The following is a 17,049-nucleotide window of genomic DNA, read 5'->3' on the forward strand; positions in this document are numbered from 1 at the left end:
TTTGCGACCTGCTCCACCAATGCGGCATGATTCGGATAAGTCAACTGGTTCAGAAATTTAGTATGTTCAGCAGGGTTAAAACTTGTTGTATTAGCGACCATAAGTCCCTTGATTCGGCATTATAGACGGAAATGGTAGTCCGAAGAAAATCCACGAATGAAGTAGGTGCTTGTTTTCTACCCGGTATCCCGGTTAGAATGGCCATTATTTCGTGGGGTCTCCATGGACAGTACACATTTATCGTTTGGGGGTTGTCAGCGTTTCCGGCGTTAGCCGCGACATAGGCGGGATTCGGCGCCTGTCTCATTGGTAACTGACGAGGGGTCGGTTCATATCTAACTAGTGTCTCAGTATTACGTTTTGAGTCTAGTGATATCAAGTCGTCTTCTGGCTCTCCAGTGTCTGCGTCTCTAAGTCCCTGACTGTCCGGTCTCGGCTGCTGTCCGGAACTAGGTGGGTTGGCTGAGGGTTTAAAACTTGGAGCCAATAAGCCCTTAGTTTGACTTCTGGTACGGGAGGAGACTGGGGAAACAATTTGAGGCGTTATGACAGCGGTTTGAACAACCGGTCTCGGAGCTGCTGAGGGATAGAGGCGACTCTATGCAGGAGGAGCACTAGGACCCTGGGGAGCTACATGGGACCTGAAGTTCCATTCATCTAATTCATCGTCTTCCCCAGTCAAAGCCATGCCAACCATTGGATGACGTAATCCACTCCTATCAAGTGTTTTAGACTCGACCGAAGTCTTTTCAGACTCCCGTTCTGCATGAGCACATTCTTTTTCTAGGACTTCTACAGACTTGACTATTCCTCCTTCAGTGAGTCCTATTCCTAACTTTAACGCGTTATCTTGCCAGTTGGCTAATAGTGAAGCTTCTCTCAATTCCTGACAGTGCTGTTTCCATAAAGCAATTAACCCTTTGGCTGGTTTACCTCCGTTATTTTTCCAAATTAATTCCTCAGCCTTTATGACGGCATCTAGGTTTTTAGTTCCCCCCAATGGCCATTCACCGTTCCCCAGTTTTTTATTCAGCCCCCCTGACAACTGTCTTAATTGTTTTACCTTGTCCGGATATTTTTCACACAAAATCTGTAAGGCAGTTCCCTGTTCCGTAGTGACATCCAGACAATTACCCATCTTATCTTGTTTTGTTGCCCTTAGTCGACCAGTTAACACAACTGTATTGGTCGCTACCCAGTCAAGTCAACAAGTTAACGCTACCGTATTTCGCCACCCAGTTACTTACTGGATTTAATGATGGTCCTGACTGCTTGTGCCTCACAATCCTAAGTGCCCTTTGTGCCTACACCCACTTGAGGGTCCTGACCTTCGCGTGGAGGATCTCCTCTCTTAACAGCCAGTCTAAGGCGGGGTGTGTGACAGGCACTTCCTTCTGTAGTCGATCAGCACAAGCAATCAGTTCCTGTTTGTACCCAATCCCCAAGGATTCAAAGTACTGGTTTGTACCCAATCACCAGAGACTTGAAACCTAACCCTTAGTGATATTGATCACTGACCCACCGTGTTCAAAGGTCCTGTTCATATCCAATCAACAGGAACTCGGACCTAGTGATATTTTGATCACTAACGCACCGTATTCGCACTTCCTGTTTATCATCAGTGATGTTTGTTGATCACTGACCTACCGCTTCAGAGTTTCGGTTTATATTCAATTACCCGGAACTCAAAGCCTGACCCAGTGGTATGTTGATTACCACTCCCTCAGTACGCCGACTGAACCTTAGTGATATTGATCACTAACCTATATCCGTGTATTCGCCAGACTAAGTACTAAGCTGAATCTCGTAAGGACGCCACACAAGAGTTAGCGATTGGACGATTCGTCGTCAGACTTAACAGATTAGTAAAGCCGGAGTGGTAAAGAAGGATTTACTCACCCGGGGCGCCCTCTCCTTCGTCCGTGTCCAAGACAATTCGTCTCTTACGCCGTGAACTCTCAGTGATTGAACGTTGAGATCCCGGACGAGCCCCCAAATGACGATACCGGATTTCTTTACCCTTAGTCTGGTTCAGCAATAACTGATGCGAATACACTTGAAAGTTCAACACAATTTTATTAGCTGCAGCTGACATTATTCTATAGAATCGATTTCAACTCTTGACAGAATCTGGTCAATTTCATAGAACAGGCAAAATTATAAAGGCAGATCCACACAGTTATACATTTTCAGAGTGGGGAGGGACATGATTAGCAAGGGGTTAAAACCAATGATAAGCTGAGTCTCGGCAAGCCATACTAACTGACATAATGACTGACCACTCACAGGTGATACCTGTTCATGCGTAGGTCAACGGAAAGGGAGTCTTGCTTCTCTCTGGCCTGGGATGTTTTTCGACCTTGTCCGAAATAAGGATCCATTCATTAGGTAGCTGCATAACAACACTCCCTATACCTCCCTACCCCAGAATTCAGCTCTATCATATCACTTTGCTTGATTAATCATAAAGCATACATTTTCATAAAGAAAATTAATAACATAAACGAATGATCAACGAAAAGCTCATTGAAAAGCTCATTGTTCGAATTCAAGCTAGCAAAATGGGCTACTTATATTAACCCCTGGTTTACCACACTGCCATTTTGCTATGGACGTATCTTACTGAACTACTGAAAGCTTACTACATATGCATTTTCATTTGAGGGGCACCTCGTCGGTATTCTCACTCTCAGGCAAAAGAAGTCTTCGATCAGCAGTGGTCTCCATGAGTCTGAACATCTCAACAGGCACACGGTGAACAATCACCAAAGACAATGACTTTTGTCGCTTCCCTTCGATAGCTCAGCTGGTAGAGCGGAGGACTGTAGTTAATTAAACCAAAGCCAAGTCATCCTTAGGTCGCCGGTTCAATTCCGGCTCGAAGGCGTGAGAGTGCTTTTGGAATAAGCAGCAATTAACTCAAGGTCGCTCTCTTAACTTCACAGGCAGCTGACAGATTAACCTGTTGCACGAAGGCACAGGACACCTCTTTTCCTTTCTCGAACCGAAAAGCTTTCTGTGTCTGCCCGAGCACGGCTGTTTCACTCGAGCATTTCCCTCTGCTCACCAGCAGGGAGTGCCTTTGAGGAGCAACACTTCAAATCGCCCGCAATTTCAGGCAAAAAAGGTCTTCGATCAGTCAGTCAGTCAGTCAGGGCTCACGCTGCTCCCTCAAGCTCGGGCGGCTGTTGCTTTCCGGTGACCTCGTCTTCCTTCCGCAGGCTCGGGCTCTTCTCAGCATCATTCATGATTACTGTGGCTTCCCGTTCCGCTGTTCCTCACTTGCTGATGCTCGATACCGCCGATTGGAGCAAAGTATTTCATATATTCAGGGAGCGGCAACCCAAGGCAAGATTTCTCTGCTGGTCGTGGAGCAGCTTGGAGGCGAGTGCGAGGTGGGAACTGTGAAGGGCGATTTAAAAACAGCAAATTGGGAATTAGCTCAACTGGCAGATCGCTCACTTGGCATGTGAGAAGTAGCGGGATCGTTGATTATATTCTCCACTCACCGTTTGTCTTGGTGCAATTATACAGAAACAAGAGTGTTTTCACTGAGTCCATAGCACATGTACTTCCTAAACTTCGCTGTGTGTTTGGGTTCAGAGAGGTCAAGGGGCAGCAAATCTTTTGATCGGCTGCAGTCAGCAAAAGTTCTTGATTTTGCTATGCAGCAAAGATGGAAAGATGAGGTGAGAGATGGAAAAAAAGCTTCGTAATCCCTGATGCCTTCTCTGAAGATTGAATTCAGGACCTTCAGATTATGACACTGGTGCACTGCTTGCTAGCACTGAGAAGGCACTTACCAGGTATGGAGCCAGGCAGCACCACCAATTAGGACAGCTTGCAAGGTATTGGAATCCATAAAATAATGCACAGATTGCAAAAAAAAATTGCGTGTTAAGTCGGAGTCGAACCTACAGTCTTCTGATTTATAATCAGATGTGTTATCCATTGCACCACGAGCCCCAGTTATAATGAGGAAGTAGCAGTGGGAGGCAGTGCGCATGGCTGAGGTACTAAATAACTATTTTGCATCTGTCTTCACCAAGGAAGAAGATGCTGCCAGAGTGACAGTGAAGGAAGATGCAGTTGAGACACTGGATTGGCTAAAAATTCATAAAGAGGAGGTACTTGAAAGGCTGGCTGGACTTAAAGTAGAAACGTCACCTGGTCCGGATGAGATGCATCCTCAGTTGCTGAGGGAAGTAACGGTGGAAATTGCAGATGTACTGGCCATAATCTTCCAAACATCCTTAGATATGGGGGTGATGCCAGAGGACTGGAAAATTGCAAATGTTACACCCTTGTTCAAGAAAGGGTGAATGATAAAACCCAGCATCCACAGACCAGTCAGTTTAACCTCGGTAGTGGGGAAAGTTCTAGCAACGATAATCTGGGATAGAATTAGCAGTCACTTGTACAAGGATTAGGGAAAGCCAGCACGGATTTGTTCAAGGCAAATTGTGTTTAACCAACTTGATAGAGTTTTTTGATAAGGAGTAGAAAGGGTTGATGAGGGCAATGCAGTTGATGAGGTGTGTATGGACTTTCAAAAGTTCAATATAGTGCCGCATAATAGGTTTGTCATCAATATTAATGATGACAAACGCCTTTTGAGGTGAGGAGGTGAGTCACTTGCCACAGAATACCCAGCCTCTGACCTGCTCTTGTAGCCACAGTATTTATATGGCTGGTCCAGTTAAGTTTGAGGTCAATGTTGACCCCCAGGATGTTAATGGTGGGGGAGTGGTGATGGTAATGCCATGGAATAAAAGGGGCAGTAGCAGCATTGATACAGAATTGGCCAAATAACAGGAAACAGAGAGTAGTGGTGAACAGTTGTTTTTCGGAATGGAGGGAGGTGGGCAGTGGTGTTCCCCAGGGGTCGGTGCTGGGATCACTGCTTTTCTTGATATATATTGATGACTTGGACCTGGGTATACAGGGCACAATTTCCAAACTTGAAAGTGCAGTGAACAGTGAGGATAATAAACTGTGAGGAGGATAGTGATTTACTTCAAGAGGTTCCCAATTCGATTCAGAAATGCAGTGGACCCGTGGCTCTAACGCAGGCGGACACCCTAAATGGGAAGATATGGAGGAAAAATTAGGATAAATTGGATGGTGGCCGGGGATGAGACGGGATATTAAAGATCTTGTGGTGGGATGCGTGATTTGTTCTAGGTGGATGGGATGCCAATCAACCGGGCTGCTTTGTCCTGGATGGTGTTGAGCTTCTGGAGTGTTGAAGGAGCTGCACTCATCCAGGCAAGTGGAGAGTATTCCATCATACTCCTGACTTGTGCCTTGTAGATGGTGGAAAGGCTTTGGGGAGTCAGGAGGTGAGTCACTTGCCACAGAATACCCAGCCTCTGACCTGCTCTTGTAGCCACAGTATTTATATGGCTGGTTCAGTTAAGTTTCTGGTCAATGGTGACTCCCAGGATGTTGATGGTGGGGGATTTGGTGATGGTAATGCCGTTGAATGTCAAGGGGAGATGGTTGGACTCTCTCTTGTTGGAGATGGTCATTGTCTGGCACGAACGTTGCTTGCCACTTATCTGACCAAGCCTGGATGTTGACCAGGTCTTGCTGCATGCAGGCACAGACTGCTTCATTATCTGAGGGGTTGCGAATGGAACTGAACACCGTGCAATCATCAGTGAATATCCCCATTTCTGATCTTATGATGGAGGGAGGGTCATTGATGAAGCAGCTGAAGATGGTTGGGCCGAGGACACTGCTCTGAGGAACTCCTGCAGCAATGTCCTGGGGCTGAGATGATTGGCCTCAAACAACCACTACCATCTTCCTTTGTGCTAGGTATGACTCCAGCCAGTGGAGAGTATTCCCCCGATTCCCATTGACTTCAATTCTACTATTCAATTTTATCCCCTTTAATGAAAATGGGAACTACGTGAGCTACCTTCTAATCTCAGGGGACTATCGCCGACTCTATTGAGCTGTTGAAGATACAGGCAAGAGGCTCACAGAGCACGCGTCCCATCTCTTTAAACACCCGGGGGTGGATATCATCTGGACCTGGAGCAGAAACTATTTTGAGATTTCATATTTTATCCAAGATCACATCCCTTTCTATTTTAATATTTATGATGTTATTGTCGACAGCACATCCCACAGCTGGAATCTGAGCATCATACACAGGAGTGTAGACTGATGAGAAATAGTCATTTAACAGCTCTGCCATAGCCCGGGAATCTGTCCTGAACTGACTTTGAGTGGCCCTAAACCATCGTTAATGGTCTTCTGTCTCCTGACGTAGCTGGAAAAACTTTTACTCTTATTAGCACAATTGTGCACCATCTTCTTTTCAAAGATCTCTGAGCTTCTCTAATGGCTGCTTGTGTCTCCCTCAATTGTGGGTGATATTTGTCCCAATTCTCCTGTAAACTGAATTCATCCTGATCTGACCTGGGTTAAATGTAAGACAGTTCGGGGAGTCAGGAATCATTCACCGCTAGACCCACACTGAGAGGTAAAATCCCAGACGGTTCCTTAGTAAGGATTCCTCTGGTACCTCAGCATATATTTGTCAGCTATCTTACAGTCCACTCCTGGAGGCCCCACTCCCTGAGCCTGCAACGTTCAGCAGGGTCAGTGGTGGAGTTGTGCAGAGGGAGTGATCCCAGAGTAACTGTCGGGATCGCCCCCACCCTGTGGATGGTCCGCTTCGTGTATTTTTAGTGATCCTGGTGTCGAACACGCACACATAATCAAAACCGTGAATTCTGGAAACACACTGCAGGTCCTTCTTTATCTGGAGATCGAATGACTGTTGTATAATTGTACCAGCAGTTAACAGGCTCCTGTGAACTCATCCCTTTGCTATTTTAAGCAGACTTTAACTCATTTATTTTTAACAGGTTTATTTTAAATGAGTTAACGCCTGCCTTAAATGGTAGACTCAGGACTGTCACACAAACAGGTTAAATCTTCATTGGATAATTCCACAGTCATTTTTAGACTGGATGCCGCACGGTGACTTTGCTGTCGTTGAAGAGAGATGAGAAAGACCAAAGTGCCGTTTGCCCCTCTCAGTGTGGCCCTGAAGGACTGTGTCCAGGCTGAAGTTCTGCTCCCCCCGGACGATCCTCCCCCCAGATTGTCCTTTCTGAGCTCCAGTCAGGTGATGCTAAACACGCAGGTGGGAAAGACCAAAATCTACAACAAGGTGTTTAAAACAAAGCTGATTTATTCAACAGATATCCAGAATATTAAACATCAGCAGAAACAAACCCCAACTGTCAGAATGAACATGGTTCAGACCTGGATGGGATTAACAGCAGAATCCAACCCCTGCAGTCATATGTGAACTCGTTGGTGTCTCAGCACGTGTCATGACTGAGTGAATCCCTCCCCACACACGGAGCAGGTGAACAGTCTCTCCCCAATGGGCATGTGTTGATGTGTCAGCAGTTCATTTCTGCTTTTAAAGCTCTTCTCACAGTCAGTGCATTAACAGGTCTCTCAATAGTGTGAACAAGTTAATGTTTCAGAAGGTGGGATGAGCGAGTGAATCTCCTCCCACACACGGAGCAGGTGAACAGTCTCTCCCCAGCGTGAGTGCATCGATGTCTCAGCAGTTCGTTTCTGATTTTAAATCTCTTCCCAAAGTCAGAACATTTAAAGGTCTTTCATCAGTGTGAACTCGCTGGTGTCTCAGCAGGGTGGATGACCGAGTAAATCTCTTCTCACACAAGGAACAGGTGAACGGCCTCTCCCCAGTGTGAGTGCGTTGGTGTCTCACCATTTCGTTTCTGATTTTAAATCTCTTCTCACAGTCAGGACATTTAAAAAGTCTCTCATCAGTGTGAGCTCGCTGGTGTGACAGAAGGTGTGATGAATGAGTGAATCTCTTCTAACACACAGAGCAGATGAACGGTCTCTCCCCAGTGTTAACTCGCTGGTGTGTCAGCAGGATGGATGACCGAGTGAATCCCTTCCCACACACAGAGCAGGTGAATGGCCTCTCCCCGGTGTGAACTCGCTGGTGTGTCAGCAGGATGGATGACCGAATGAATCCCTTCCCACACGCAGAGCAGGTGAACGGCCTCTCCCCAGTGTGGTTGTGTTGGTGTGACAGCAGATTAATTTTGCTTTTAAATCTCTTCTCACAGTCAGAACATTTAAAAGGTCTCTCATCAGTGTGAACTCGATGGTGTGACAGAAGGTTGGATGACCGAGTGAATCCCATCCCACACAAGGAGCAGGTGAACGGCCTCTCCCCAGTGTGATTGCGTCGATGAGTTTCCAGCTCTGACGGGTAATTGAATCCCTTCCCACAGTCCCCACATTTCCACGGTTTCTCCGTGGTCCGGGTGTCCTTGTGTCTCTCCAGGTTGGACGATCAGTTGAAGCCTCGTCCACACACACAACACGTATACAGTTTCTCCCCGCTGTGAATGGTGTGATGTTTTTTCAGGCTATGTAACTGGTTAAAGCTCTTTCCACAGTCAGTGCACTGGAACACTCTCACTCGGGTGTGTGTGTCTCGGTGCTTTTCCACTCACACTGATGTTTGAAATCTTCTCCTACAGATAGAACAGACAAACATTTCTCCTTCCACATTCAAAGGCCGATGATCTTCAGGTCCTGATGAATCGAGTGACTCTGTCAGATCTTGACGTGGTCTTTGCTTTGAGTTTCCTGTCTGCAAATCCTCCCCTTCTCATCCCCTGTAAAATGAGTTCATAAAAGTTATCACTGTAAGTACAGGATAAAAATTCAGATCAGATAACTCTACATTCCATGGAACATTCTTTCCTCTCTTATTCCTCAAAGCTGTAAATCCCCGTCCCACACACTCTCCCTCCTCCCTGTGCTGAAATCCAAACCCATCGCATCATCTTTCAGTGGCCCTAAACCATGAGTGAAAGGGTGAGAGAGGAATGTGAGAGTGAGTGTGAGAGAGTGCATGTGAGAGGGTGAATGTGAGAGAGTGAATGTGAGTACAGCAGTGGGCTCTGTGTGGATAATGAAGTGGGGCAGGTGGAGCAAGTTTCAGTGGGTCAGCAGTGTTCATAATCTCATTAGGTTTCGAACAGTTCTGGAAAAGGACAGGGGACAGTCAAATGTGAAAATTCTTAACTGGAGGAGGGCTAATTTCATGAGTTAAAAAGGGATCTTGTCCAGGTGAATTGGTATCAAATATTGGCAACAAAACAGTAATTGAACAATGGGAGGCCTTCAAGGAGGAGTGGGTTTGGAAGAGAGTAGACCGATTCCCACGAGGAGCAAAGGAATAGCATCCAAAGCTAGAGTTCCCTGGATGACTAAAGATACAGAGATCACCATTTCTCCTTTATTTACAGACGCTCCCTGACCGATCATCATTTCTCCTTCATTTACAGACGATTCCTGACCGATCACGCATTCTCCTTCATTTACAGACTCTCCCTGACCGATCACCATTTCTCCTTCATTTATAGACGCTCCCTGACAAATCACCATTTCTGCTTCATTTAGAGGCGCTCCCTGACCGATCACCATTTCTGGTTCATTTACAGACGCTCCCTGACCAATCACCATTTCTGCTTCATTTACAGACGCTTCCTGACTGATCACCATGTCTCCTTTATTTACAGCCGCTCCCTGACCGATCACGATTTCTCCTTCATTTACAGACGCTCCCTGACCGATCACCATTTCTCCTTCATTTCCGGACGCTCTCTGACCGATCACCATTTTTCCTTCATTTGGAGACGCTCCCTGACCAATCACCATTTCTCCTTCATTTGCTGACTCTCCCTGACCGATCACCATTTCTCCTTCATTTACAGACGCTCCCTGACCAATCACCATTTCTCCTTCATTTACAGACGCTCCCTGACCGATCACCATTTATCCTTCATTTACAGACGCTCCCTGGCCGATCACCATTTCTCCTTCATTTATAGACGCTCCCTGTCTCCCAGGGAATTCCCTGTTTACACCGCGCATGCGCGGGGCAGCGGCCTTTTGTTGAGAGTTGGGCCGGAGCGAAACGGGAGAAACCGGAAACCGGCGGGTAGTGAGGGGGGGATAATGTTCACTGTTTTATATTCGGGTCTGGGGCCGCACTCGGGGTTTGTGAAGCCTGAGCCTGGGCCTGAGCCCGGACCCGGGCCCCGGGGTTTATTGATCCTCTTGCTCCGATCCTCTGACCTGCACCAAACGCGTTCCTCCCGCAGCCTCCACTGACCGCGCATGCTCAGGACACACTGCCCGATAATGAGTCAGACTGCGCCTGCGCGCTGGGCTCCACTGATTCAGATCGGGCACAATCTGCACCGCGCTGCATGCTGGGTGATGCCGCCGCCATTGATGGTCTTAACATCTTGACGAGAAGCAAATTCATTGGAAGCAGCGGGAGCGCGTTTGGACCAAGGAAAATAAAGTTAACTGAAACCCCAGCTCTTCGTGCCATTTAAACTGGCACAAACACACAGCGCAGTCGCTCCACCACTGTGGTAAACTCCAGAAATTATTTTTCCGTTAACTTTTATTAATTTCGTTTTATTAAATGTTGCCACTGACGGGTTCAATTAAGGTTTATTTTCGAACTGCACCTCAGGATGTCAGTGTCAACACTAATCCCGCCATGGTGATTAAGGAGAGTTCCGGACAAATAGGAAGAGCGGAAATTGACTGGCGGGGTGAGCGGGTGTGGGGTGAGTTGGTCCTCCAATCAATCGGAGTGTGTGAGGGGCGGGAGTTGCGGCACAGAATGGGCGGGTCTCAGCCCAGATGTCCGTCATTGTCTGAAACGTAATTTTTAAAATCTAATTTATCTTAAACTCCAGAAGACGTCTCGATCTTTCTGTTGCGTTTTGAAACAGATCAAACCAGATGAGGTTGAGCAAGCATTTCAACATTTGTTAGAAAAACACGTTAATTAAGAACAGCCAACATGGATCATTTGAGATAACTCAAGTCGACTGATAACGGAATGTAGTGGATATTGTGTGCATTGATTGTGAAAGGGTGTTTGGTAAGATGCCGGACAGGAGGCTTGTTGATAAAATTAATACTGCCCGTATTATCGGGAATGAGGCAGTGTGGATAGGAAGTTGTGTAAAGGGCAGAAAACAGAGAGTAGTGGTTAATGGATGTTCTTCAGACTGGAGGGATGTAAACAGTGCTGTGCCCCAGGGTCAGTGTTACCATTGCTACAGTGTTACATTTCATCCGGCCCTGGTGATTTATCTACTTTCAAAGATGCTAAACCCCTTAATGCTGCTTCTCTCACTAAGTTTATCGCATCCAATATTTCACACACCTTCTACTCAACTACAATGTCTGCACCATCCCTCTCTTTTGTGAAGACGGAAGCAAAGTATTCATTAAGAACCATACCTACATCTTCTGCCTCGACACATAGGTTCATTTTTTGGTCTCTAAAAGGCCCTACCCTTTCCTTCATTTTCCTCTTGCTCTTAATGTATTTATAAAACATCTTTGGATTTTCCTTGATTTTATTTGCCAATATTTTTTGATGCTCTCTCTTTGGTTTCCTAATTTCCTTTTTAATTTCACCCCTGCACTTTTTATACTCCTCTAGGCTTTCTGTATTATTGAGCTCTCGGTGTCTGACATGAGCTTTCCTTTTCTGCCATATCTTACCCTGTATGCTACTTGACATCAGGAGATAAAATTTCATATTCATTAAATAAGCATCACACATTACAATCTGATCTACTATATTGCTCACTCTGGTTTAGGTTTACATTATGGTTAATAACAGACGAATTCCTCTTCCTTCCCCTTATCGGATTCGAGATTCCAACTCGCCGATTCTGTGGAATGGAATGGCTGATTAGTGTTGACATGGCGACCTGTCTGCGCCTGTTTGAGTTTCTAACTCAGATTAAACTTCTCTTTCCCATAATACACATTATATCAGATATTTAATGTCAATGTATTGTAGCCATGTTATGTTAATATCTCGAAAACCTGCGAAGTGTTCAGATACACAAACCTTTAAAAGTGGGAGGTCAAGTTGATCAAGTGGTTGAAAAAATACATGTGATCCTCGGTTCCACAAACAGGGGCATAGAGTACAAAAGGACAGAGGTCATGTAAACCTGTACAAGTTATTGGTCAGGCCGTGGTTAGAATATTGTGTCAAGTTTTGGGGATCTTACACTCGGGAAGATGTCAAGGCCATGGGGAGGGTGCAGAAGAGATTCACTGAAATGATACCAGTGACGAGAGACTTTAGTTATGAGGGGAGACTAATGAAACTGGGATTCTTTTCATAGAACAAAGAACGGTAAGGGGAGATCTGAGGGAGGTGATCAAAATTTGATTATGGGCATTGTCTAAATGTGTTAGGGACACTCAATGTCTCCCAACGTCTGTGCACAGGGCAGGAGCAGATGGGTTTATCTTTTCATCTTCGGGTTAAGTGTTGTTCTCATCGAGGTGAGCACCCAGTGTCAACACTCTCCAGTCAGGTACAGCACGGGTTAGATACAGACTAAAGACCCTCTACACTGTACCATCAAACACTCCCAGGGCAGGTACAGCACGGGTTACATATAGAGTCAAGCTCCCTCCACACTGTACCATCAAACCCTCCCAGGAGCTGGTCCAGCACTGGTAAGATACAAACTAAAGATCCACTCAATTGTCCCATCAAACACTCCCAGGGCAGGTACAGCACGGGTTACATATAGAGTAAAGCTCCCTCCACACTGTACCACCAAACCCTCCGAGGGCAAGTACAGCACGGGTGAGATACAGAGTAAGGCTCCCTCAGCACTGCCCTATCAAACACACCCAGGATAACTACAGCACAGGTTAGACACAGAGTAATGCTCCCTCTCCAAAGTCGCATCAAACTCTCTCAAGGCAGGGACAGCACGGGTTCGATACAGAGTAAAGCTCCCTCGCCTTGTCCCATCAAACACTCTAAGGGCAGGGACAGCACAGAGTTAAGCTCCCTCCACACCCTCTACACCGCCCAATCAAACACTCACATACCGAGCAGGGTTTCTCGGCACTGCAGTGATGTCATAAAGCAGTGCCATTCAGCCCATCTGGTCCTGTCCTTGTCCCATTAAAGGTGGAGAGCTGGGACATCCTGTCTCAAAACAAATCCCTCCGGTTCATAGTGAGAATCAGAGGGGAAGGGTCAAGGTCCAGAGTGTGGAATGCTGGTATAAAATGTCAGCTTTTTGAAAGTCATGACGCTGATCAAAGGCTGCGTGAAGTTTTCTTGCCATTTGTGTCAAGATTTGGAAAAGACCTGCTGCCTGACACTTTAAATATTGCCCAGCTTTAACTGTTGCTCACACTGTCCGAAGAGGCAGTGATATCATTAGGTTTTTATGTATCTCCTTGTGTTCCACCTCCTTAACAACACGAGCTGATCACAGCAATGTTTTCATCAAATGGAATCCCAGTGTGAAAAATTGCACAATTTCACAGCGAATCAACATAGGCAAGATTGGTGGGAGATGCGACAGGAGAAAAAGAGCCTGGGGCAGTGAGAACATCTCTTTAGCATTAAGATATTCATTATCCGAAGAAGCAGGGAGATGAGGTCGTTGTGTCCATTTATCCAGGTATCTGCAAAATCCATCGTCTCTCAACACCCAGCATCATTCTCCCCCTCTCCTGCTTTCCAGTTAAGGTTTTTTTCTCGTTAAGTCGCAGTATTTGCTTTGAACATCTATTTCACCGGCATCTGGAGGAGCAGAGGAAGCTGGAGATAAAGTAGTGTAAAATGGGGCTGTCGTTGTCTGAACAAATCTTTCATGTTCCAACAGTAAATTCCATTTTGTGCGAGCAACTTGTCTGGGGCGAAAGTTAAGTGAGTTTCAAAGGGACAAGTAGGAAAAGCAGCGTTGGTCTGCTTGCTTGAATGAAAACTGCCTGAACAGCCAGCAGCCCATCATTCTTCAATTTTACAACCCATAAGAGCGAGACACAATGCACTTTCTTGCCTTCTGTAAAATGCCTCCTGTTCGAAAGTCGTGCCGCTGATCAAAGTCTGCATGCAGTTTTCTTGCCAATTCTGTCATGATTTGGAAAAGATCTGTTGCCTGACACTTTAAATGTTGCCGACCTGTATCTGTAGCTCAGAGTGTCCGAACAGTCACTGTTATCATTAGCCTTTTATGTATCTTCTTGTGTTCCATTTCCTGAACAGCACTAGCTGATGACAGCATCGTTTTCTTCAAATTGAATCGCAATGTGAAAAAGTGCACAATTTCAAAGCTAAGCAACGTGTGCAAGATTGGAAGAAGAGTGCGAGTGGAGATAATTGGCTTGGATCAGTAATCTTTTGAGCATTAAGACATTCATTATCTGAAAGAAGCATGGGGATGAGATTTTTGTCTATATTTATCCGTATAGAAAAGAAGCAGGGAGTTGAGATCCTTTTCTCTATTCATCCTGCTATCTACAAAATCCTTCGCCTCTCAATGCCCAGCATCTTTCTTTCCAACTCCCTGCTCTGCAGGGAAGTCTTGGTTTCATTAATTCTCCGTGTTTGCAGCAAACATCTAATTCACATGGCAGATCTGGCCTTGTCTTCTAGCCATAAGTCATCCCATCGTGCTGACTTCATGTTTGCTACTCAAGATAAGCTGTTTTATGTTGATGGAATGCATTCGAGCCAGTTTTCCAGATCAATATGTCGAGGAACCAACAAGGGAACAGGCTATTTTAGATCTAGTATTGTGTAATGAGACAGGATTAATTAGTAATCTTATAGTAAATGATCCTCTGGGGAAGAATGATCATAATACGATAGAATTTCATATCGAGTTTGAGAGTGATGTCATTCAGTCCGAAACATGGGTCTTAAATTTAAACAAAACCAATAACTTCGTTATGAGGGGTGACTTGACTAAAGTAGTTTGGGAAATTAGATTAAAAATATGATGGTAGATAAGCAATGGCGAACATTTAAAGACATAATTCATAATTCTTCAACAAAATTACATTCCCTTGAGGGTTAAAAACTTCACCGGAAAAGTGGTGCAATCTTGGTTAACTGGAGAAATTAATGATAGTATTACGTTAAAAGAGGCTTACAATGTTGCAAAAAAGAGAAGTAAGCCTGAGGAATAGGAGGGTTTTTAGAAATCAGCAAAGGATGACCAATAAATTGTTAAAATGGGAGAAAATAGAATGAGGGTAAACCAGCAAGAAATATTAAAATGGATTGTAAGACCTTCTACAAGTGTGTATAAAGTAAGAGATTAGCGAAAGTAAACATGGGTCCCTTGGAGACAGACAGGAGAATTGACAATGGAGAAAACGGAAATGGCAGAGACGTTAAACAAGTATTTTGTATCTGTCTTCACAGTAGAAGACACAAAAATCATACCGGAATTATTGGGGAACCAAGGTTCTAATGAGAGAGAGGAACCTAAAGCAATGAAGATTAGTAATGAAAAAGTACTGGATAAATTAATGGGACTAAAAGCTAACAAATTCATTGGACCTGATAGCCCACATCCTCGGGTTTAAAAAGAGGTGGCTGCAGAGAAAGTGGACGCATTGGATTTACCTTGCAGAGTTCCCAGGATTTTAGAAAGGTCCCCATGGATTGGCAGGTACCAAATGTAACCCCGCCATTCAAGAAAGGAGGGTGAGAGAAAACAAGGAACTACAGCCCATTTAGCCCGACAATAGTAGTAGGGAAATTGGGAGAATCTATTCCTAGGGACGTGGTAACAGGGCACTTAGAAACTCATAATATGATTAGGCACATGGAACACGGTTTTATGAAAGGTAAATCGTGTTTGACAACTCCATTATAGGTTTTGACGGTGTAGATAGCAGGGTAGATAAGGGAGAACCAGTGGATGTAGAATATTTGGATTTTCAAAAGGCATTCGATAAGTTGCCACACAAAATGTTGTTAAACAAGATTAGGGCTCATGGAATTGTGAGTAATATATTAGCATGGATTGGGGATTTGTTGACGTACAGAAAACAGAAAGTCGCAATGAACAGGTCATTTTCGTGTTGGCAGGTTGTAACTAGTTGGATGCTGTGAAGATCAGTGCTTGGGCCTCAGCTATTTACAATCTATATTAATGGCTTAGATGAGGGAACCGAGTGTAATGTATCATAGTTTGCTGACGATACAAAACTAGGTGGGAAAGTAAGCTGTGAGGAGGACGCAAAGAGGATGCAAAGTGATACAGACAGGTTAAGTTAATGGGCTGGAAGTTGACAAATGAAGTATAAAGTGTGGAAATGTGAGGTTATTCACTTTGGTAGGAAGATTAGAAAAGCAGAATATCTTTTAAAAGGTGAGAGACTACGAAATGTTGATAGTCAGGGAGATTTGTGTGTCCTTGTACACGGATCACAGAAAGTTAACATGCAGGTGCAGCAAGCAATTAGGAAAGCAAATGATATGTTGGTCTTTATTGCGAGGTGGTTGGAATGCAAGGAAAAGGAATTCTTGCTCTAATTATATCCGGTTTGGTGAGACCGCATCTGGAGTACTGTGTACAATTTTGATCTCCTTACCTGCGGAACGATACACTTGTCTTATAGTGGGTGCAACAAAGGTTCACTAGATTGATTCCTGGGATAAGACGGTTGTCCTGTGAGGAGAGATTGAGTAGAATGGGCCGATGTTCTCTGGAGTTTACAATAATGAGGTGATTTCATTGAAACATATAAAATTCTTAGAGGGCAGATGCTGGGACGCTGTTTCCCCTAGCTGGAGAGTCTAGAACTAATGGTTATAATCTCAACATAAGGGACCGGCCATTTCGAACAGAGATGAGGAATAATTTCTTCACTGAGAGGGTTGTGAACCATTGGAATTCTGTACCGCAGAAAGCTGTGGATGCTGAGCCATTGAATATATTCAAAGCTGAGATCGATAGATTTTTAGACACGAAGGAACTCAAGAGATATGGGGAGAGGTCGGGAAAGTGGAGTTGAGGTCGAAGATCAGCGATGACGATATCAAATGGCGGAGCAGGCTCGAGGGACTGGATGGCCAACTCTTGCTCCTTTCGCAAATTTTCGTCCGCTGGAAAAGCAGAACTTGCCAGCTGTTTTAAAATTTTG

General features: G+C 45.0%; 1 non-coding gene across 1 annotated transcript; it reads left to right on the forward strand.

Moving 5' to 3' along the window:
- The first annotated feature begins 2,791 nt into the window (after positions 1-2,791).
- trnay-gua (transfer RNA tyrosine (anticodon GUA)) lies at positions 2,792-2,886 on the forward strand. The gene is made up of 2 exons: positions 2,792-2,828; positions 2,851-2,886. It is a non-coding gene; the product is annotated as a tRNA-Tyr (tRNA).
- Positions 2,887-17,049: the final 14,163 nt, after the last annotated feature.

The sequence above is a fragment of the Heptranchias perlo genome, chromosome 20, assembly GCF_035084215.1.
Source record: "Heptranchias perlo isolate sHepPer1 chromosome 20, sHepPer1.hap1, whole genome shotgun sequence".
Taxonomy (NCBI): Eukaryota; Metazoa; Chordata; class Chondrichthyes; order Hexanchiformes; family Hexanchidae; genus Heptranchias; species Heptranchias perlo.